Source organism: Rhinoderma darwinii, chromosome 7 (genome assembly GCF_050947455.1).
Source record: "Rhinoderma darwinii isolate aRhiDar2 chromosome 7, aRhiDar2.hap1, whole genome shotgun sequence".
NCBI lineage: Eukaryota > Metazoa > Chordata > Amphibia > Anura > Rhinodermatidae > Rhinoderma > Rhinoderma darwinii.
Window position 1 is genome coordinate 109,487,504 of NC_134693.1, and position 24,866 is coordinate 109,512,369.

A 24,866-nucleotide genomic window follows, 5' to 3' on the forward strand; every position below is an offset into this window, starting at 1 on the left:
GCTTGTAATTATTGTACTAGGGAAATGTTAATTGTTCCTAGCAATATTTGTAATATTACAGGTTTGATTTAGGTTTCTAATGCTACCTTTGCATTGATAACGGATGGTTATTACACTGTAACTTTTGTCATTGTGTTTGTAATAATATTTTACTCATTTGGATAGATGTTACTCCTTTTATTATATGTCTTTGTCATAAATACGCTCTTAATTTTATGGAAAAGACATTTGTGACATTGAACACTAATGTTTTATGGGGGTTTATACTACTCAACAAGATAAGTCTCTGAAAGTAAAAGACCCTTTTTTATAGTAACCGTGTCCGAGACATTCCATAAAGAAAGACTCCTCAAACATACTCTGGAGCTATTCTTATCAACATATTCTGCCATTCCCCCGGACCCCCCCCTCCAATACAGATATGTTGCATATGCAATACAATATTGCAGTGTATTTATCCCATCATTATGCCACAGTAGCTGATGGTTGTGAACAATTTTTTTTTAAAATAATGTCACAGATGACGCTATTTTCTTAGGTATTGCAATGGATATAAATGTATTGAACAAACAGCTCTATTGCCCTTTATTAAGCTGATACAGGCCCGGACAGCAGTTGGTTATTCCGACTTAATACTTAGTACGGCACCTAGGATTGGCTCAAAGTTTGTGGAGATTCCTAGGTAAAAAATTTGGTGTGGTCTACTTACCGAATAACAGTGTCATTTATTATATATTGCCTGCCTAACTTAAAGGGGTTTTCCTTGGATTTAAAAGTGCTAATTTGGGGGAAAAATCTGAAAACTAAAATATGTTTCAATAATCTCAACTAACCAATACCTCTAGATTCTATACATCAATGTCTTCTGTCCTCTCCACCTCCTGCCATCTGAACATGTGTACATCCACTTTTAGTGGCATTGTGAATTTGTTTTTAGCATTCATCTTGCATGACACATCGCCAGTAAGATCTAATAGGTTACTTATGAATGAACCCATAATAAATAGACCCTAATAGCAAGTGATTGACTCCAAAGTCAACTTCAAATTGAGTTGTCTTCTTCTGGTCCAATTTGGCACATATTGCACTAGAGTTTGAGACCACTGGAGGACATTTTGATGGGCCAGTCCGACCCTGATTGGAACAATGGTCGATGGATTGATGAGACAAAAGTTTAACCTTTTTGGGAAATGAAAGGTACTACAGACCAACACCGTTATACTTTTGTCATTCTTCAAAGCTGCGATGAGGATTATGTACAGTACATAGAGCTTGGGTCATTTTCATCCAAAACATCAGAGTAAATCCGCACTAGAGTGGATCAAACAGAAGAAATTACACATTTGCCAGATTTGAAGAAGGAACAACATTTTAAATATATAAAAGGAGTAAAATTATTTTGTATATGGAAATGGGACAACATATCTCTTTTTAAGTGTAATTACAAGCTACAGATAGAATTTGGTTGAGGTTATTGTCAGGAAAATTGCACTAGCCTCTATATGTATGGGTTCACATAATTTTTACATCAATAACTATTTATTTATGAAAGATCTGGTGATGTAAAATGCTGTAGTTTATTAAATAAGATTGGGTGTACCTATATTTATGATCGAAGATGCAATATCATTTCTCTGCCACTCATTTTCACAAACTTTTTTTAACATTTTCAAAATCATGCAAAAAAAAAAATGGAGTATGAAAAATTGAGTATGATGGTAAGTTTCTACCCGTCACTGGTTATTTCCAACAATATTTTCAGTTGCTTGCCTAATCAATACAACTCCTTTTCGTATGTCCTATTAGGGCATACAGATGTAGCCGTCATTTTCTTGACTTTTAACGCATTAAATACAGTGGCAAGATCCTTTATCTCGACTTTTTCAATGACTTTTCTATGGCTTTTGTTGTGCGATATCACGCTGGGGCAAGTTATCAGAGTCAAGATAAAGATGACTACATCCAGTGGCGTAACTACCACTGTAACAGCCTCCGGCCATCACAAACCCCCCCCCCCCCCCCATGCCTGGTGTTGTTGCTAGCCGCCTTTGGCTGCTAAAGCGGTAGCAACACCACAGTCAATAGTATCTGCGTCTTTAAGACGCAGATACTATTGAACGCTATGGCAGAGCAGGGAGGTAGCTCCCTATTCTGCCATATACCTGCAGCCTATCAGGTGCAGGGATGGGATTCCTGCGCAGGCCGGCGTAATGACGTCACAGGATCACGCGGGCCTACGCAAGGATCCCGTCGGCGTTGATTCACTCCGTTCGGTGTGGGAACGGGGTCTTGAGTATGATTTTTTATTTCTTTGGGGGGTCGCTATATGGCGCTATCTGCAGGAGGGAAGTCACTATATGGCGCTATCTACAGTAGGGGGGCTGTATGGTGCTCTCTACAGGGGGGCAGTATTGCGCTATCTACAGGGGGGCTTTATGGCGATATCTACAAGGGAGAGGTGGGGGGTGCTATCTACAAGTGTAGCACTGTCTACAAGGGGGCTGTATAGCACTGTCTACAAGGGGGCTGTATAGCACTGTCTACAGGGGGGCTGTATAGCACTGTCTACAGGGGGACTTATGGCACAATCTACGGGGGGCTGTATGGCACAATCTACAGGGGGCACGAGGGAAGGGGGGGCAGTAAAAAGTTTGCAATGGGGCCCAGTCTTTTCTAGTTACACCCCTGGCTACATCCATATGGACATCAGGGGTGGTTTCACCTCTGGACCCAACTATATGAGCCAGTGTGCAGCATTGCTAACATAGAGCAGCTCTCACTCTGGCAGACCAAGCCATTCACTTAAATGTATGAATTTTGAAATGAATGGCTGACCCGACTACCTGTGACTACACAGGGAAACAATGGATATAGTAATAATGGAATAATGTATCTCGGGTTGATTTAACCCTCTGTGACGTGTAAGCCGCACTTAACAAATATTTTACATGTAGTGTTTTACATTATTACTGAAGGAGGTATTCCACTGTAGGCTTTGGGATGCTCAAACGCCAGCTACATTAGGTCAGTTATTTTTCTAATGTCCCACAGGAGGTAAATCTCACATTTCTTAGTACCAAAAGCCATTTTAGCAAATAACGTCAACAGATTCAAATGATGAAAGAGACCCCTCAAAGCTCCTCCTGAATCCCACACCTTTATCATAACTCATTGAATATTAGAGTTTTCAGGCAGTGCGGACAGTGAATAATTCATCATGATATGGATTCATTAGAAAGACTCTTTGAAGTTCCCTTTTCACTAGACCTTAATGTAAAAGGAACATTTATTTTCAAACCTTTGATTTCCATCTCACAGACAAGCAAATATGGTGGAAGATCAACTCTTGATGTTTCTCTGAAATTCATAATTTCTGTTTTCCCATATCATAGAAACTTACATTCCATTTTATCAGGTGAACCAGATGAATTGTGTAAAAAGGAATGAAAAAATAATTAGTTTTTCTACACTTTTTTTGAGTGTGGCACCTGATATTTGTAGACGTTATCTAGATTTAATTTACCTTTGTTAAGATTTTCAAGTGTGTAAAACAAAATACTGGGATTTTTACTGATTCCTTATGCACAGTATTTCTTAGTACTTTATTCTGTCTGTAGGTGGACTATGATGTTTAATATCTGTGCAGAATCATTAGCCCATATTGAAATTGCATTAAAGGCCATGTACACAACCAGGTTTTTTTTTTGGTTTTTTTTTTTATCGTCCCCACACATCTACAATGAAAATGAATCAACTTTGCAAAATATCTTAATTAAAAATATCCCAAAGTCTTGTGTCTAGATCTCCTATGCATTCCTATGCGTCTCCATGGTAACAGACAACAAACAACCCCTGCATTGTCTGATCCTGTTATACAGATATCCATCTGTCCCCTCCTTTTTGCTGACTTTCCTAATGTATGTTAGCATAAAGTGGGGGGACAGTAGGGACTGTTACCGCAGGATCAGACTACACAGGGTTTGTTTGTTGTCTGGTACCATGGAGATGCTTATGTCTACAAAAGAGCTTCAGAAACCATACAATAGAAACATTTTAATTAAAGTTTATTGCAAAGTTGCTTCATTCTACATTTTAGATGCACGGAGATACAAAAATGTGCCTGCGAACGTAAACCTAGCCTATAAGGATCCTGTCAAAGGGCCGTTTTACAATGGTGTATCTTGCAGATACACTCATAAGGCTGGGTTCACACGACCACATTAACGTCCGTAATGGACGGACGTATTTCGGCCGGAGGTCCCGGACCGAACTCAGTGCAGGGAGCCGGGCTCCTAGCATCATAGTTATGTACGACGCTAGGTGTCCCTGCCTCTCCGTGGAACTACTGTCCCGTACTGAAAACATGATTACAGTACGGGACAGTTGTCCTGCAGAGAGGCAGGGACTCCTAGCATCATACATAACTATGATGCTAGGAGCCCGGCTCCCTGCAGTGTGTTCAGTCCGGGACCTCCGGCCGAAATACGTCCGTCCATTACGGACGTTAATGTGGTCGTGTGAACCCAGCCTAACACTAAGATAAAGGGCACAATTGCACTCAATATATGTAACTGAGAATCCGTGGACTAAAATATAGCTTTGCCTTTAAGGCTCTGTTTACACTTGCACTGGTATCCGAACCATCAGGTTTCTGGTGTTTTCGATGGCAAGAGACTGGTAGCGTACCCTACATAATTCTGATGTATCCCATTATAAGTTAATCGGATCCTTAAGGATCCATTTGAAAATAAATCTGTCACCGCTCAATTATGAACAAAAGCCAAGCCAGTTGTTTGGACAGTGCCTAAGACCTACCTCTAGAAGTCCTCTTAGCCATTCAGCAGATCCAAGGTGTTAAAAATGACACATGCCCTGACTCCTAAGGGGGGAAGACTCCTCTTAGTCCCTATCTGCTTTCTAGTAAGAGTTATTTAATGTGTGCAGTTGTGCTCTCTAATGAAATGTCATACAGATGTCATAATCTAAAGAAAGCATGTTCTGGTGACAGGTCCCTTTAAGGCCGTTAAAAGTTCTGCTCATAAACATACGTAGATGCATGAGAGAAACAAGAATGAATGAATGAATGTGACTGGAGTTTACAATACACTTTCCAGCTGCCTATTATAATGACTTATTGATAAGTCTTTATATATAAGAATACGAACAAGAGAGAGCGTGTGCGATTCTTCATGTTGCATTAGATTGTTAGATAAGATTGCGTTTCTATAGAATTTTATGTGAATTGATCACACGCACAAAGCTTACGGTAATAGCCTTGGGTCTATATGTAGCTGTTCTTTACAGAGGGTCAATTGACATTGGGAAATGGAAGGCAATTTGAAAATAATAATAAAAAGCTTTTGCACAGCAATGGAGCTGGGTCTCCGAGATGTGCCGTAGAACAGGTATGTATGTTAGTTATTCACAAGAGATTGATTGACTATTTGAGACATTTTGTGGACTGAAAATGTCAGAACAAAGTGAGCACAATACAGATAAATTATCATGGGCCTGTACTGCTTCTCTTTGTTTCTGGCACATAATGAGACTGTTATTTCAGCTGTTACCTTCAGTCTTTGGCCATTGTATAGAGGCTAATCCCCCTGCTGCAGCGGAGTGTGCTGCTCACAAGGCTGAGAGGTCCATCGTATTGCATTGTTTATTTCACTGAGAAATTCGTTGTTAAGTGATAAGAACCCTCCCTACTGTTCAATGGGTCAATGTTTCATTGGCAATCTATACAAACACCTCTTTCTTTCTTTTTTTCCTTGGTTTGAGCAACTAAAGTTTAGTTTCTCTAATGTAAACTGGAATGGTATAACTCTTGTTTTTCCCAAATTTCTTCCGGTCAGGTAGTCCCAAACCAGCTAGATACCTCATTGTGATACCCTCACCTTGAGGGCATGTACTGAAACTAAACTGTATCAGTCTTGTTGTCCATGTTGTCACCTCTCCGGGCCGTAATTGGCCACTGTGGCCAGGTGATGTGTTATTAGAATGGACGACAAGTCAACACTGAGCCAAAGATGATGGGCGCTGCCCTTTTGTATAGGCCACACAATTCAAACTGCCCCCAACCTAATGCCCAAGTAGTGCACATGATCCCTTCATCAGACCTTAAAAGCGATTTAAAGAGACTCTGTAACCACATTATAAGTGCCCTATCTCCTACATAAGGAGATGGGCGCTATAATGTAGGTGACAGCAGTGCTTTTTATTTAATAAAACAATCTATTTTCACTACTTTTATTAGCGATTTTAGATCTATGCTAATGAGTTGCTTAATGCCCAAGTGGGCGTATTTTTACTTTAGACCAAGTGGGCGTTGTACAGGGGAGTGTATGACGCTGACCAATCAGCGTCATGCACTCCTCTCCATTCATTTAGGCAGCGCATAGGGATCCTTTTAGATCCTTATGTGCTGTCTTATACAAACACATTAACAATACTGAAGTGTTTAGACAGCGAATAGACATTCCACGGGATGTCTATTCACAATCTGTGCACTTCGTTGCTCTGTCTGTGGTAGTTACAGCAGAGGAAGTGTAATCTCGCGAGATTACACGGTAAATGACAGGTTACAGCGAGATTACGCTTTGCTCTGCTGTAACTACCACAGACAGAGTAACGAAGTGCAGAGATTGTGAATAGACATCCCGTGGAATGTCTATTCACTGTCTAAACACTTCAGTATCGTTAATGTGTTAGTATAAGACCGCTCATAGCGATCTAAAAGGATCCCTATGCGCTGCCTAAATGAATGGAGAGGAGTGCATGACGCTGATTGGTCATCATACACTCCTCTGTACAACGCCCACTTGGTCTAAAGTAAAAATACGCCCACTTGGGCATTAAGCAACTCATTAGCATAAATCTAAAATCGCTAATAAAGTGGTGAAAACAGATCGTTTTATTAAATAAAAAGCATTACTGTCACCTACATTATAGTGCCGATCTCCTTATGTAGGAGATACGGCACTTATAATGTGGTGACAGAGCCTCTTTAAGCCCAAAATACAGCTTCACTTGCCGGTGTGGATTTCTGCTGCAGGGTTGGGAGCTAATCGACTTCACCAGCCAGTAGGAAAGCAGAGTTCTCTCCTCGGCTCTTGCCCTCTCAAACACTTTGCATTTTGCTGAGTAGTGGCGTAACCCAGTTTGTGAATCCCTGATATGGCCCAATAAGTGTTGTCTACAAGTATTATATATTTTAATATTCAATTTAGAAGGTTTTTAGTCTGTACGGATAACAGATTTTGACAGTTATAGTTCCACAGATGTATTTGAGATACAGATTCCAAATATGGCCATGTGCGTAAGGCCTTATGGCAGGATCTTGTGAAGCTTGGTAGACGTTTCCATTTCTTTTAATATTAAGGGGGTTTTCCACTACCGGACAACTGATGACGTATCCACCGGATAGGTCATCAGTATATGATCAATGGGGGTCTGACTCCCGGACCCCGCACCGATCAGCTGCTCCGGCTGTCTCTATTTTTTTTTCTGTGTCTGTAATTATTTATAAGTAATATTTACGATTTTTCCAGACACTCTGGGGATAGAACAGTGTCTTCCATAGGTAAAATACTTTTCACAATCGTCATGCATCATCAAGTCATTTTTCCTATCTTTGTGGTTTGAATATCTGTGGGCTGGATAAGAGCCTACAAGGATTTCGTGTACCTCTAATTTTCCGTAAGAGCCTATTGTTGACATTGCTGTTTTAGCAAGGTCTGGGCTGAATATACTTCCTTACAACATCTGCTTGGACAGACCTGATCTAGTTTATTACTCTGGTTTTATATTTGGCTAAGGAGAGCATGATAAATAACTTGTGAAATGACCTGTCCTTGCAAAGCACTGATAATGTAATATTTCCCTCGCCAGCACTTCTGCAGCCTGTACATGTGCTCCAGGCTGAGCTGCTGGTCAGCATTTCCTCCTCTACCAGATAATAACAGTCATTGCTTCCTCATTTCCTATCAGCTGCTGCCAGCTCTTCAAAAATAATTTTCCCTAATACATCCCGTTCTGGGGTATCTGCCAGTATGCAACCTCAAACCATTTGTGTGTAGGGCTAAGTGGCCAATGCGCCATCTTCTTGGTGGTCGGTGGTTTCTGTGGCAAAGTGTGGGTGTATGTACAATGTAACAGCTCCAGTGATTCCACTGATGGTAATGCTTATTACAAGGTTTTCAGAATTATATCAATTTATTTGGATGACTCTATAGCAATCGCCATATCCATCCAGCTCAGAAATAACACAATACTTGAGCTACTCTGCTGCATATGAACCACTTCATATGCAAGAAGGGTCACGTCAAAATATGTTGGAGGCAATTAAATATTTAAGAAGTAAATGTGTTGACACACCCATAATGACCATATACAGTGCTAGGTTGATAGGAAAGTCAATAACACAGTGGTGAACATAGCGCCACATAGTGCGTGCATAGACTGCGTCAGACATTATAGGTTTAGGTACTTTGGCTCATCAACAAAGTATACATGGACACTCAGTATTTTAAAAAGTTGAAAGTGGGTTTTATCGTTTTGATCGTCGTGATTTATTGCAGTAAACTCTTAGCTTGATCCAGTGGAAGATGAACCATGACCAGGGATTAAGTGGTAAATGTGCTCTATCTTGTGACAGATCATGGATTCTTGCCTTTGCATTGAATAGATGAGTTAACTGCACAGTAACATCATGTGCCGTTCATGGCAATTAATAATTTTTATTTAAGCATTAAGAATATCTCATAACACGACATGTGATGGAACAGGCCACAATTTTGTATTTCTCACGGATTAATACAGTGGGAAAGAAAAACTACTATAGGTCTTTGTATAAAATCGAAGGCACAACGAAGGACATTATGGGTTCGTAGAATTCTATGGGCACAGTATTACGGATATTTACCGCTTGGATCCTGGGTTCATGAAGCCTAAAGGCCCTTTCGCATGGCCAATGATCGGGCAAACGAGCATTCTTATGAACGCTCGTTCCCGATCATTGTCCTGTACAAATAGTGTAACAATCAGCCGATGAACAAGCAAACTCGTTCATCGGCTAATCTGCTCCTTTATGCAGCCATTAAGATGATTTTCTAGTCAGCAGCACATCTCCCTGTGTAAACATGGAGACTTGCTGCCCTCACCTTTGCTGAAGTGAAGGTGCAGAAGCGCTCAGCTGAGCGCTTTGCTCCTTCGGCTGTGATCTGAGGTCTTCGTCAGGTTGAAGACTGCTTGCATAGATGTTCTATGTGGAACCGTCTTCAGCCTGACAGGGAGCGCTTATCACAGCCGAAGGAGCAAAGCACTCCCCTGAGCGCTTCTGCACCTGCGTTTCAAGAAATGGTGGGGGTCTCAGCACCCGGACCCCCACCGATCTAAACTTTTGATATGTCCCTGATATATCAAAAGTTTGATGAAAGTGTACAGATGTAGCTATCTTTACCTTGACTTTTAACACATTAAATACACAGTGTCAAGCAACTTTAACTTGACATTTTTTCAATGGCTTTTGTTGTGTGATATCACGCTGCAGTAAGAGTCAAGATCAAGATGGCATCCGTAGACATGGGCTGTTCACATGGTTCGTTAAAAAAGAACGGCTGTGTGATTAGCCCCATAAAAGTACATTGATTTTAATGCATACGGGCCGTTAAAACAATGTCCGTCACACGGCTGATTATCCCGTTCGTGTGAATAATCCTTTACTCTTTAACCCCTTCCCCCTGCTTGCATTCTGGGCCCTAATGTCCAAGCCATTTTTTACATTTTTACATTGTCACATTCGAAGAGCTATAACTTTATTATTTTTGCGTCGGCATAGCTGTATAAGGTCTTGTTTTTTGCGGGATGACTTGCAGTTTTTATTGGTACCATTTGAGAGTAGATGCGACTTTTTGATCACTTTTTATCAAATTTTTTTTAAGTCAGTATTAACAGAAAACAGCAATTTTTCCATTGTTTTTTATTTTATTTTTTACGGCGTTCACAGTGCGGGTTAAATAATGTAACAGCTTTATAGTCGGGGTCGTTACGGACGCGGCGATACCAAATATGTGTAAATTTGGCGATACCAAATATGTGTTTGCTTTATTGTAGTTTTTTTTAATAGTAAAGCATTTTGTAAGGGGAAAAAGTGGGTTTTTCATTTTTTTTTTCCACTTTTTTTTAAATTAACTTTATTAAACTTTTTTTACTTTTATACTAGTCCCACTAGGGGACTTCACTATCCTCCGATCGCTATTATAATACACTGCAATACTTTTGTATTGCAGTGTATTACTGCCTGTCCGTTTAAAACGGACAGGCATCTGCTAGGTCATGCCTGCGGCAAGATCTAGCAGGCATTCGCTCCAGGCAGACCTGGGGGCCTTTATTAGACCCCCAGCTGCCATAGAAGACACAGACACTCTGCGATTTTATTGCCGGGTGTCGGTGGGATGAGAGGGAGCTCCCTCCCTCTCTCCAAAACCACTCAGATGCGGTGCTCGCTATTGTGCACCGCATCTAAAGGGTTAAACGGGTGAGATCGATACTAATATCGATCTCACCCGGCAGAGCAGGGACGCCCCCAGCCCTCAGCTGCCTCTGGCAGCCGAGAGCAGGGAGATTTCACGGCTCCCTGCTCTGTTTACTTTATTCTACAGCAGCGCCGTGGAATAGCGGCGCTGTAGAATAAAGCCCATTAATGACCGCCGTGAAAAGGCTAATCGGCGGTCATTAAGGGGTTAAGGATTTATAACCGTGTTCATCCTAAACTTCCTGATTCATAAATATAGTGGAAGGTAGCTATTAGTAATTGTTACTCGGCATCTGTTTTCTCTGTAGATGGCCAATATAACTTAGGATGGGTTCACGTATATCAGTTGCCTCTTGACAGCTGTTTTTAGCCTGAGCCGGACACAACTGATGAACTATTGGGCATTTTGTGTACTGGTTCGATGTCTATAGCAGATCTATAGCCTGACAAGAAAACACTGCATGCAACATTTTTCTATCCTGTGTTGGGAGACACCCGGCGTTAAAACGGATGCAACTGATCCCATAGGAAAGAATGGGATCTGTTCTGACATCAGTTTATCTTTAGTGTTTTTGTTCCATGCCAGAAGAGAAACTTTGCCAGATCGCCCGCTATATGGGAACAGGTCCTAAGAAAAAGGAATATTAAGAATAATAGAATATTAAGAATTCATACAACTCGAGAATTTATATATATATATGCTGAATGGTCATTTTATTACAGATGCTTCCTCTTTCACGATCGGAGCTTCCCTATATGAAAATTAGACACGTGACCCCGGAGTGCAGCATAAAATCAAGTGAGCTTGATTTTCGCATTCCAATATGGATTCACACTGATCCACATAGAACTTGCTATTTGCATGCCACAAGGTCATCGGTGGTAAACTAGCCAGGGCCAGTATTTTAAAAAACTGCCACCTTTTGGGGTTTTTTCCTGTAATGGTTTCAAGAGTATACCAAAAAATTTAATTTTTCCAAAGGGCTTCTAAAAATGAGAGCTAGGATCTGATTGGTTTCTATGAACAGTTGCGCCACTTTTCCCTTGCGCCAGTTTAGATAAACCTCCCCCATAGTCTTATAATAGGAGTTAATTCTGCTTTTTCTAGTGCAGTTTATTCCAATTTGGTTTTCTGTCTTGTGCAGTTTTCATGCAACAGTGAGAACATTGATTTGTGATGTTTAACAGTCGATATTCATTCAACATCAGGCAAGATAAAAAAGATCTAGTACACTGCCGGTCTCTCTCTCTCTCTCTCTCTCTTTTTATTTGTTATCTGCGTAACACCCTGATCTTCACTTCACTCCAGTTTGCATTGGAATACTACCATTAGGAGTACTGTGATTCGGAGATTGCATTTTTGCATGGCTTGTTGACTCTGGGCAGCAAATTGTTGGTGTCAGCAGATGTGAGGAATTCCCGCCGCTCACAGCACCGCACAGATCATACACACACAAAGGACTCTGCTTCATACAAATGTCAATGCAAAATAAAGCGAGGTGGTATAAAACCAGAATGGAGATTCGGATGTAACTGGAACACAGGTGAGAGAAGACACCAAAGATTATCAACTAAACAACAGATACAAGGGCATAGCTAGAGGGTGGGTGTTGGAGGTGCCTGGTGCAGGTGCCCGGGAGCTGGGTGCAAGGTTGGTGCACTATCAAGCCACTCTGCCTTGACCAGGATACTAAAACAAAGAGCAAAAAACTAAAACTTTGCTCCGTGTCATGGAAAACCTGGTCACGACTCTGAAAAGATATATCAGGCGAAAATGTCTAATGCTATTGTCCCACTGTAGCAGGATTTGTGCTTTATAGCATTTATAGGACACATTCTTATCCCTGACTTACAACATTCACAAGTTTCTCCCTGTGGTTAGTTGGATATCTACACGTAATAACAAAATTATCACTATTTTGTTATGAAGACAGCATATACTCACATTTTGTAAGCCAACTTTACCATATAGTACTGTATCGGTATACCTAAGAAGTCATTACAAAGTTAAATTCTATATGTTATTCCCTTATAACTCCTTTAATGCATCGGAAAAATAGATATGACATCATTTTTAAATAGCTAAGCTCATGTTCCTTTATATTGAGAACAGTGATCAGTTTGGGTTTTATGTTGTTCCTGCCTTCCATAAGCTCCACTGTCCATCCCAATTTACTCCAATTTACTAATAATATCCTTGGTGTGCTGGATCACGTGAATGTCCAGCGGAGGGCGTCCTGCATTGAGTTGTTTATGCTGCTAGTATCTATTTGAAATAGAGATCTGCTGTAGGACTAAATTGTGATAGGACAATGAGTGTCCATGCTAATAGTTATGACTGATCCAGATGAGTTTCAGTAGGTAGTCTTCTTTATGGAACAGACAATTCCTTTATTTATTTTTTATATTGTGTGTCCTAGTAACTTCTTGCATCAGATCACCATTGGGACATGCTTTTTACACACACCGTAAAATACCCATCTGTATTGTCACGTAGCATTGTATATGTTTGTTATAGCCTACGACCCCTAGATCCTAATAAAAGTCATTGCAACAGAAAAATATTTGACACTTTATATCCTGTGTTTGGAACGTTAAGTGACAACATAGCCTTCAGGTTATACTTGTCATTTCTTATACATATTGATTTTAAGCTCTTGGATACTGTTACATTTCAATAAATAGACTGCGTTCATGCAAATAGCAGACATTGTGGAATTGGAGGAAGCTTTCTGAAGTTTCTCACAGTGGTTTACAGAAGGGGCATCACAGGGTTAAATCTTCCCTATAACATTAAGCGCACTGGGAACTTAGGGCATGTGCCCCAGACCCCAGAGAGCGTGGTGTTCCAAACCGTAACTGTAGCCAATAGACCCACCTCTACCCAACTGTGGTCTTTACAGCAGGCAGCAGGGGGCAGGTTTCTCCTTGATGCTTGACCTATGATCTGAGAACCATTCACAGGCATGGGGGACATCTGGAATAGTTCAACAACTCAGGCTCTCCCTTGGTGCAATACGTATTGAGTATGTAATAAAGGGTATATATATATTAAAACCTGCATATGGCAATGATTGCTCAACCTTTTATGGTGTATATTGAGCAATAAGAACTTGACATAAAGTTGCCCATTGATGGCTAAGGCTATGTTCACATGTGCCAGATTTACCATTTCACGTGAATTTCTCAAATCTGAGGATGAAACTCGTGTATTTCTGCCGCGGATGTGCCAGCGGATCCGCATGTGGATTAGCGGCATTGTAATTCAATGGGGCTAATCCACAGCTTTTCCACGCAAATATTGAACATGCTATGTATTTTAAAATCTGCAGTGTGTTCATTATTCTGAGTGGATTTTTTTTCTGCTGCATGTGAACGGCGTAACAAAAACCCTATTCACTTGCATTGGATGCAGAATGTCAGTGGATCTGGTGAGGATTTAGTTTTTATTCACACGAACGGGTGTCAAATCGGGTGATTTGCACCCATGCATGACCTGTTTCCACGGATCACTCATCAACTTGAGTCTATTGTGGGATCCCGAAAATGGACAAAAATAGGACATGTCCTATTTTTTAGCGGGCCGTTCACAAGGTCCATTTAAAAAACGACCGTGTGAAAAGCCCCAAAAGACATCCATTGATTTTAATGTAGCCGCGTGATGGCCATTAAATAAAACATCCGTCACATGGCCGATTATCCTGTTTGTGTGAATAAGGCCTTTTGTGCTAAATCCTTTTGGCAATAAATTAGTAACCGTAAAGAACTGAACCCAAACTCAAGCCCATCTACATTCTGCTGCCTGCTGCTTTCTCATGTCCAAAATTTCAAATGAAAGGCTAAATGAGAATTTATAGGGTACAGGATATATCTCTGCATTGTAAATATTTTCCACTCGCTGCACTGAATGTTTCATAACTGGAAGCACATCATCATCATATGATCTCTGTTGGAATAGAAATTTACAAAGAGTTCCCGAAAACAAAACCAGGGTCTGCTGATCAGAAAAAAAAATGGATAATTTTTGATTCTACAAATTATGTCGTGTTGTTGCTTTCCTACATATCACATTGTTGTAAACTAAAGGGCTGCTGATAATTTCACGATTCTGTTGTAGCTCTACAGAACTGATACAGAAGTGATTCTTTAAAATGAGCTTCAACTAAAAAACTAAATCTGCATAAATTATTTTTCCGAAATCTTTGCCTGTCAATAAAAACTGCTACATATCTAGAGTTAAAGTGAACCATTATTTTGTTTGATATGTAATATCAGTAGGAGCCATATACAATAATCAAACTCATTAGGAGCTAAATACTAAACACCACCATAGAGATTTTAACCTGGGGGAGCCCTTCACAGGGTGATACTCCGGTAGCGTCAAAAATGGGAAAAAGGGAATTTAAGGAGAGTGGTTTATTTAACAGGGCATGGCCTAATATATTCAGACCACCTAAATTAATAACAGACCCTAGACCAGATCCCTTAATTATATTCAGGCCCCATATATTAAAGGGGTTTTCCCATCAGAGCTATTCACAGGATATGTCATCAATGTCCGATAGATGCGTGTCCTACCTCTGGGACCCGCACCTGTCTCTAGAACGGGGAACCCTAAACGAACGTTCTACTGCTCTGTGTTGTGGTTGAACCGTGTTATTTCCGACCATGAATTACGGAAACAGCATAGCTTGCTGAGCTACGCTGTTTCTGTAACCCCGATGGTATTGAATGGCAGTTACGGAATCAGCGTAGCATGCGAGCTATGATGTTTTCATAACTACCATTAATCTATGGGACTTAGAGAAACAGCGTAGCTCAGCGAGTTATGCTGTTTCTGTAATTCATGGTCAGAATCACACGATTCAGCCACCACACATAACAGCAGAACGGGGTTTAGGGGGCCCCGTTCTAGAGAGAGGTGGGACCCGCATCTATCTGACATTTATGACATATCCTGTGGCAAACCCCTTTAATATCAAATGGCAGACCAGACCCCTAGATTAATATCGGATCCCCAGACCAGGCCTATAAATTATTTTCAGACCCCAGACCAGTCCCCCTAAATATATTCCGCACATTTGCCATGAGACAGAGGCACTTAAAACAAGGGCATCTATTAGATGGGTTAAACTAGTGTGTCCTAAGAGCTCCAACAATACAGCAACCAGGGGGGTACATATTGTGCCTGCCTGGTATTCATCTGAAAAGGACATTTGGGAGGAGCACTGTGAAGATGACCCAGTCTTATAGCTGCTCTCAGCACCAACATTTCTATGAACACTGATCCTGATTGGCTGTTAGCAGCTGAGTGACAGACTGCAGTTCTCAATTCTGCTCCATATTCATATCTTAGCACCTATTACTTTAACCTTTTATAGGCGTCTTTTCAATTCTCTTATATAAATTGCCGGTGTCTTTAGTACTACGTACATCATATGAAGAGGACCAAGACTACCGAAGCCTAATGAATTAGTATAGACATGTTGAACAAGAGGTATGCTTTAAATATAATATTCCTTTAAGTGATTACAATTACTGCATCTCATTGCATAGTTCATCTTCAGCTCAGCTTGCTGTAAAAAGACCCACAGATGAGAGGGATGTGATGGCTGTATGGAAATATTAAACAATTAAGATGTTGATATTCATTATTTTCCTTACTAATTGAGTTGTATTTAATTATAACTGAGAACATCTCCCCGGGGTTTTATGTAGACTGTTAGAGAATATTATTCCTGACTACGTCTGTGATCCCTCAGATAAATCACATGTGCACAATGATAATGGTTGACATTAAAGTAAGAGGATATCTTTGGGATGGTTAGTTAAATATATTGTTACTGGGTCGGGTTCATGACATGTGAATTTCCCTCTAAGTTATTTCCCGTTTGAGTCCTCAATAATATTGGTGAGCAACGGCATACACAGAAGGGCATCCCATAGCAAAGATCAGACTGTGTCTTAATATGGTGGTGGGATTGCTACCCAGGACAGAAGGGCCTGATATTTATTTACCCATCCAGGCCCCTTTTATGACCCTTGGGCCAATTCCTCACCCCACTGCTTGCTTACAATGCAGTTCATCTGGACAAGGGAGTCCTGCACACGTACTCCTCACCCAATAGCAAAGGGATGAGACTAACCAGGGATGTGCTCATTCTCTCCAATGGCCCCACAGCGGAAGCACGGGCTGACTCTACGGTACTGCCCTTCCTGGCGAAGCAATGGCCCACATTTTACTGTCTAGCTGCATCACTTTTATGATTCTTCTAATTCTTCTGCTCATGGGGTATGTACAGTATGTGAAAAGTAGATGGTATGGGTTATGTATATAATTTCAAAATGACATTGGGTCACTTGCGTGATAATGCTGCTGCAGTTATCCCAATGTTCATACTCACGACCAGGAGCAGACTGAAAGTGATCTGGGGCCCTGGACAATAACTGTCATGGGCCCCTTACTAACCAGCATAGTTATAACACACTTGAGCCAGGTGAAGGCCCCATTCACATAAAGAAGCTCCCGACATATGTTAAACGTAGGCTGTGACGGAAGCCTAACAGCGGCATCCGGACTATTATGTCAACCGTTTAACGTATACGTTAAGGAAAGCCCATGACGTTTACGTTTAACGAATATCTGTGACATATGCCATACAGAAGCAAACGTCACCCAGGGGCTCGCATATTAAAAAAACAGATCCAGTTGTATGGAATAGCATAGTCTACTACTAAGAAAAAAGTTTAACGACATATACCAGCCAGACGGTGGCCAAAAGGACACTCTTATGGCCTCCGTTGGGCTAGTGGAGCACTATGGACATGTTTAATGTTTACGCCGTGAGCTTTCCTGGCGTACGCAATTTTCTTATGTATCTCTTGATTTGTTATGTTTTTGCAGACTCTGCATCTGACTCAGGGGCTGAGGGACTTAATGTCCAAATGGTCAGTCCACTCTACCCCTGCTAGAGGTCTGCAATCCCCCATATGAGTAGACAGACCTGACCATTTTTTTAATTACCCTATGTATAATGTACTGTAGATCATTTTGTAGTGATATAGCAAAATAAAATGGCAAATAAAATATCTTTCCTCACAATACACCATTGATGATTTCACCCTGAAATGTTTCAGCTTCGTTTCTATGGGGAAGAGCCGCAGGCACCAGCCAGTGCCCCTTGTTATAGACTCTAGAATGGTTCTGCCTCAAGTGCATGGGACCTGATTATTTTCCAATGACATTGAAAGTTAGAAGACACACAGGATTGATCTGTTTATCCTTCAAAGCTGCTTATTTGACAAGGATAATATATTATCTGTGATTGTATCACATCCCTTTCATTTTCTTCAGACAGACAGAGCTGCAGCTTCGCTACTTCATTTTTCTTTCGAATTTTATCTTTGGAATTTGTTTTGCTTTGGATACACTCATGGGGAGATTTTTTTAAAACTGATGCAAAGGAAAAGTGGAGAAGTTGCCCATAGCAACCAATCAGGTTGACGTTTTCCATTTTTCAGAGACCCTTTTGAAAATGAAAGAAGCCATCTGATTGGTTGCTATGGGCAACTACTCCACTTTTCCTCTGCACCAGTTTTAATAAATCTCCCCCATAGACCTCAAACCTGTTTAGATAAAAAGTGCCCCATAGAAACCAATCCATGGTTAATTTGTCCAGTCGAGTTTATAAAATGAAAGCTGAACTGATTGGTTGCTGTGAGATGAGATGGTTTTGATGCATGTGGTCTAATGACGAAGACTTTGTCTAATCTTCTGACGCTTAACAACAAATAAAGGCCTGTTCACATCTGCGTTTGGTGCTTTTGCTGCTCTGCTCCGTCGGAGGAGCAGAACAATGAAAATACCAGAAGTTCCAGTTTCGTTTGATGACGAACACCATCGGCGCCCCACAGAACTGATTTGCTAAAATGGGTTGCATGGGGTTTCCGTCACGGTGTCTGTCGTTTGCTGCGCTATTGTTTCTGGTATTTTGGACCAGATCTGTGACGGAGGCCAATACCGGAGCCTCCCACGCAGATGTGAACAGGCCCTTAGATATTGGCTTATAGCTCTCTGCTTACGCCTTCCAGATCGTCGAAACTAGAAAGAAAGAATTTCAGAAAAATCGTACCAAAGGATTCTGGCAGTAAAGATCTGAGAAATGTGTTTTTTTTTTGCCACAATTGGTACACTTGGAGGGTCTAACGTTGCTTTATGTCTGTCCCATATTGTTACAGCGTAACCACTGCAGTTCACTATATTTTTATATATTTTGAGCAAGTGTATCTTAAATCTGTATTGTACAGAACAAGCAAAACATACAGAGCCCCATGTATAGAGTGTCTATGGAGGGAAATTCAGGATTTTGAAATGTCACGTATCTTTGTTGTTTATGCATGAATGTAGTTTGCCACTTTATATTTATTTTTATCCAACACTTTTATTCAAACCTTTAAAGACTTATCATTCATTGCGTTTTCTGTGTCATTTTCAAGTATGGAGAGTGTCTGAAATGTATGGTAGCAAATAACTGTAAGGATAGATTCACACGCGGCAGATTTTGTTGCTGAAACTGTTCCATTAATTTGAAGAATTCATCTGCACAGTGGGGGGGGGGGGTAACTGCGGGTCAGAAAGCTGCGGCACTACCGCAGTGCAGAAACGTGTGCGTTTTGTGAACGCAAAAAATGCGGCTTTTTGCGTGCGCAAAAGGCACTTAACAGCTCCGTGTGTCAGCCCCGTATGATGCGGGCTGCGTGATTTTCGTGCAGCCTCCATCATTATGACACTCCGTTTGGATGTTTGTAAACAGAAAAGCACGTGGTGCTTTTCTGTTTACATTCATTCTTTTACTGCTGTTAGTGCTAAGTGCTTCCGTGTGGTGCGTGTGATTTTCACGCACCCATTGTCTTCAATGGGTGCGTGATGCGCGAAAACCGCCGAAATATAGAGCATGTCGTGAGTTTTACACAGCGGACTCACGCTGCGCAAAACTCACGGACAGTCTGCACTGCCCCATAGACTTGGATAGGTCCGTGCGACCCGCGTGAAAACCACGCGGGCTGCACGGACGCAAATCACGTTCGTGTGAATCCCCCCTAAATAAAATGTCTGTACAGTACATGCAATCTACAATAGAGACAGTTTGAGGAATATTTTCCATTCAAAATCTCAACCTCAATTGCGGCAAAAGTGCATTAAGGACGCAAAAAAATGAAAAAACCCCATACATACCTGGCAAAGAGCTGGAACTTTTCTACAGAACTACAGTGTAGCGTGGGGTGAACAGACATTGGTGAATGATGTCTCCAGCATCTTTCCGTCTACTCCATAGTCTCTCGAGGCAGTCCCAGACTTCTGCTTCCCTCTATACACCATGGGGTAATAGTCTAAAGTTATGGGAACAGAAACTTTTGTCATAAGTTTAATGTTGGGGCTGAATACAGCTACTCAGTCCCTGATATAATACGAAAAATTACCCTGTGCTTGAAGGGCCACTTTAACCAGTGAATATGAGTAAATGAAAAAACCTCTCTCATTACTACCAACATCACAACAATAATAATACGGAAAAAATATTTAGACTTATTGAATAAAGTTTGCTATAACAAATGTGGCACTTCTATCATTTACACTAAGCGCCTCTGTTGAAACTACTATGAAGAATATATTAGGAAATTGCATAAAAAGCAATTCCCCAGCACAATGATAGGCCTTATTCACACGAACGTGTGCATTTTGCGTGAGCAAAAAACGCAGCATTTTGCGCGCGCAAAAAACGCAGCGTTTTGCACGCATTGCAGTTCCGTGTGTCATCAGTGAATGGTGCGTGGCTGCGTGATTTTCACACAAATATGCCATCCTTATGACACGCGGTTTTTCTGTTTAGAAAAATAAATGAAGGAAGTGCTTTTATGTTTTCCTTCATTTCTTTATCTACTGTTGCGCGAATCACGCGCGACACACGGAAGTGCTTCCGTGTGCCGTGCGCGTTTTTCACGCACCCATTGACTTCAATGGGTGCGTGATGCTGGAAAAACAGCCAAGTATAGGACATGTCGTGAGTTTTACGCAGCGGACATATGCTGCGTGAAAATCACAGACTGTCTGAACGGCCCCATTGACTAACATAGGTCTGTGCGTATCACGGACGTTAAACACATTCGTGTGAATAAGGCCTTAGTGTCAGAATCGGTGTGTTTCAAATATAGCACATTTTCTTCTATTTTCAGAATTGCTCCCTTTAGCTGAAGAGTTCCAATAATAAGATCAAAGCTTGTAAGGGACTTTCACGATGAGTACCAATACAACACTCTGCTGCCTCAGTACAATCTCTATTATATCTTCTCAGTACATTTCAGTGCAGTCATGTGCTCTACTGTGTTCCTCCATAAAACATTCGCTCCTGTCCCAATGCAGCCAGTACAACATGCTTTACTAACCAAGAACAATGTTGTGTGTTCTCCCTGTGCTGTCAATGTAACATGCTCTGCTTACTCAATACAACATTCTTTCCTTCCCAGTTACAATGTGCACCTCCCGCCCAGTGCAGTCTGTAGCTGATGTTCTGCCCTCCTGGTGTACAGTACCTGCGTCACGACACTGGCATACTGTAGCTGTAGGGATTGCAGTCACACACGGACCTAATGCCTAGAGGGGGCGCTCCGCCACATCAGCGTCAAGCTCTGTCTTTATTGTAACTGGTTTTACTTATTCAATACATCAATCTCTGCTATTTGAGTGTAGCCAGTTATTTCTATAATGCACTCTTCAGCCAAAAGGACATGCCACAATAGCCTTGCCCAGCCTGCTGAACTTCGCCAATATAATGTACTCTGCTTCCCTGTTCTCTACTTTATTAATATAACACGTTCTGCTTTCTTTGGACAATGTCCTCTACATTCTCATTGTGTCAAGCATAGATTGTTTTCCTCTATGGCTGCAATGCACTCAACTCTCATATTAAAGGGATATATTCCGATCGTATTATCTGATTTTTCAGTCATCTGGGATCTGCAACCTTCAACAATATCCTGACACAATTGAGATAAGTCAGAGGCGTAGCTAGCTAAAGGTTTAGCACACAGGGGGCGAAACATATCTGAGTCGGCCCCAACACAGTGTGACCCCCAACGCATTTTTAGAACTGAAGAGGCGCATTCTAATTATAGTGTTCATCATTGTGAATGAGCACTGTGCTGTATATGCAGCTATATTATCCATTCTTAATAAAGTTTAATCTTTTCTCTGACAGGGGAGTTATCATTAGAAAGTGCTGCAGACCTCTCTGAAAGTCAATTAAAGAATATATAACCCCCATAATGCCCGTATAATCCAGTCATCAGCCCTGTATATAACCCCATCATCCCTGTATATATTGTCCAGCATCCCTGAATATACCAGTCAGGCTGGTATATACAGGGATGATGGGGGTTATATACAGGGATGATGGCTGGTATATACAGGGGTGATGGGGTTATATACAGGGATGATAACTGGTATATACAGGGATGATGTGGTTTTATACAGGGAAGATGGGGGTTATATACATGGATGATGGCTGGTCCAACCATAATCACTGTATATAACGACCATCATCCCTGTATATACCAGCCATCATCCCCGTATATAACTCCCATCATCCCTGTATATACCAGCCATCATCTCTGCATATAACCTTCATCATCCCTGTATATACCAGCCATCATCCCTGTTTATAACCTCATCATCCCTGTATATACCAGCGGTAATAGCGAGAGCGGCGGTGATGGCGGCGGCGTCATGGTGGGAGCGACGGGCCCCATCATCTCGGTGGGCCCTGGGCTACCATCCCCACCCCCCGCGCTAGCTACGCCACTTAGTTAAGTCAGAACCTGACATTTGTGACATTTCCCGAGTGTGCATGATTATGGGGGAGAAGGGAGAAATAATAGAAAGCATTGGCTTTCTCCATTCCCGTTCTCTTGTTTATTAGTTGTCATGACTATCCTCTCCTGCTGTCCACTAATATTTATTTATTTACTTTATTTGTAAATACAGAACCTTGTGCAATATGTTTTACAACACAACTATTTGACACTTTCAATCTATATTTCTAGTATGTATTTGCTATACCCTGCTGTAACTTGCACCTATGACACCTGGGTTGTGACATTAACCCTTTGACATGCATTTACCCACCATTTTAAAGGTATTTCTTTTAGTGTGTATATAGGCTGATCTGTTTTATCCTGTATATTATGACCTGATGAAAACTCCAGTCCGGAGCTGAAACGCCTTGTCTGTATTCAATAAATATTAATATTTGATCACCACAAGAGTCAAGCTGTGGTGTTTGGTAGCGCTATTTGTACCCTGCATTTCCTGAAGTGTATACTTGACGACTGTGTGCCCACAGACCTGTCCTCCAGGGAGAGCAGCAGCTTATACCAATATGTCCAATATACTATTTCACAGAGTTGTGCCTGTCTTGCACATCTGTATAAGGTGAACATATGACTATTACTATGGTTGCCTGAAGGTTTTACACCATAGAGCGCCATTTGTCTTTCTAAATATACAGAATCTCAAGTGTATGGCTGGCTTAAGCGACCTACTGGTTACCATGTCACAAAATTTTACAAACCCTGTAAAATCGGTTGTAAGTGTAAGTTTAGTTCTTTTTTTATTATTATTATTTCAATGTTGCTGCTGAACGGATTTTATAGGGGTTCAATACTGCTAAATGTACAACTCTGCCTGAACTTATCTAGTGCTTGAGGAAAAAGAGGACCAGGGAGACGGCGCTCCTCTAAGGCAATAACCTAGGAACCAACAGTATTTCAGAGTGTAATATATATTGCGAACACTAATGCCACCTAAGCAGTACGGATAAATAAATATGCATTACTGCTGAATCCACTTACAAATAGTGAGGTTCTTAGCGCGCATTTTGATCAAATTGTGTGAGCCCACCTGCCACGACAAGACGTCCCCTATAAGGTGGGTCCCTAAGCTGCACATACACCCAGAACTAGGACTAAGCCTACATATATCTGGGGATGGTAGGAACCAGTATTAGACCCAGGGCAGAATGGGAAGAGTGCAAGAACAAAAAATAGAGGCAGTCACTAACCCCACATATATCAATCACATAAACAGCACATTCCAGCAAAATGAAACAAAACATGTATACAGGTGCAAGAACCTTTTCAAGTTTGTCTGGTTAATAGGCACAACTCAATTTTGTCGTTTTGTCGCAGAGTTACAGACTCTGGGAATAACCGTTTGCTAGACTTGGGAAATGAAACTGGATTTGAGCTGGTTCGGCTCTTCTGTTGTCTCAGGAAATTCAGTTTGATACGAAAAAAATGCGCAATTTTTTTTGGGCGCTCTTGTACTCGTCAGTTATTTGACCGGGAGAAAAAAAGAATATTACCCAGGTAGTGAAGCATAGTTAGGAAAAAAATATATACATTTATTTTTGTAAATAAAAGTTGCAACACGTTTCGACTTTGTACTAAAGTCTTCATCAGGATGCCCGATGTAGACTTTAGTACAAAGTCGAAACGCGCTGCAGCTTTTTTTCCAGGTCAAATAACTGATGAGTACAGCAGAGCCCAAAAAATGGCAGAAATTTTTTTCGGATCAAACTGAACTTATCTAAGTGTCTCTTTTTTTAATGTCTTTTGTGCTAAAATTCACTGAAGTCTGTCCTCAGGAGCCACAACTGCAGGGCAGGGACTTACTTTTAAAACGTCTCCCAGCTAATGATGAATGTCTCCAATCTTTATAAATGTTCTGGATATAGCACAAATTCTATGCCAGCTGTTATAGGGCAAACATTGACCTGATCTATGTACAAGAGAAATTGTAATTAGACATTGATAAATATTTGGGCCACTCTCCTGCAACATCCCATTTAGAAGACAAAATTATATAAGGCGTCTTAAAAAATGCTTGATAAATATGATGTACTCTACCTGTGGAATAATTCAGGACCTTCTTATGACCGTTTTCCCCACTTATGATCTATTGATAAATCCGCCTCAATCTATAATAATTAGTATGAGAATGAGACGTGCTTTTTTAACCATATTTATATTAAACTACAGAACCAAAGTCCCTACAAGTATTCGGTAACAGTACTTCATTGATCAGCTTCCTGACAATATACTCTGCTCTGTTCCCTGTTCTCCCAGCAGAATCTGCTCTGTACCATTTAGCAGTTTCCTGTTCCTTTGCTAGGAAAACACAAGCACAAGCAATGGGCAGCAAATGAGAGCAGTTTAATGCGGTGTCCCTCCTCCCCTCTCCCCCCTATCCTAGCTTTCCAGCCATCCCCCCATCCTCCCC

The 24,866-nt window shown here is 41.1% G+C and overlaps 1 protein-coding gene and 1 long non-coding RNA gene across 11 annotated transcripts in view; one reads left to right on the plus strand and one right to left on the minus strand.

Moving 5' to 3' along the window:
* The window catches only part of IQSEC1 (IQ motif and Sec7 domain ArfGEF 1), a 725,681-nt gene that overhangs the window by 605,197 nt on the left and 95,618 nt on the right, over positions 1–24,866 (plus strand). The window lies entirely within an intron of this gene.
* On the minus strand, positions 1,129–24,344 carry LOC142658089 (uncharacterized). The gene is made up of 3 exons (XR_012850031.1): positions 24,260–24,344; positions 19,767–19,921; positions 1,129–1,311 (listed from the first exon to the last, which is right to left on the minus strand). It is a non-coding gene; the product is annotated as an uncharacterized LOC142658089 (long non-coding RNA).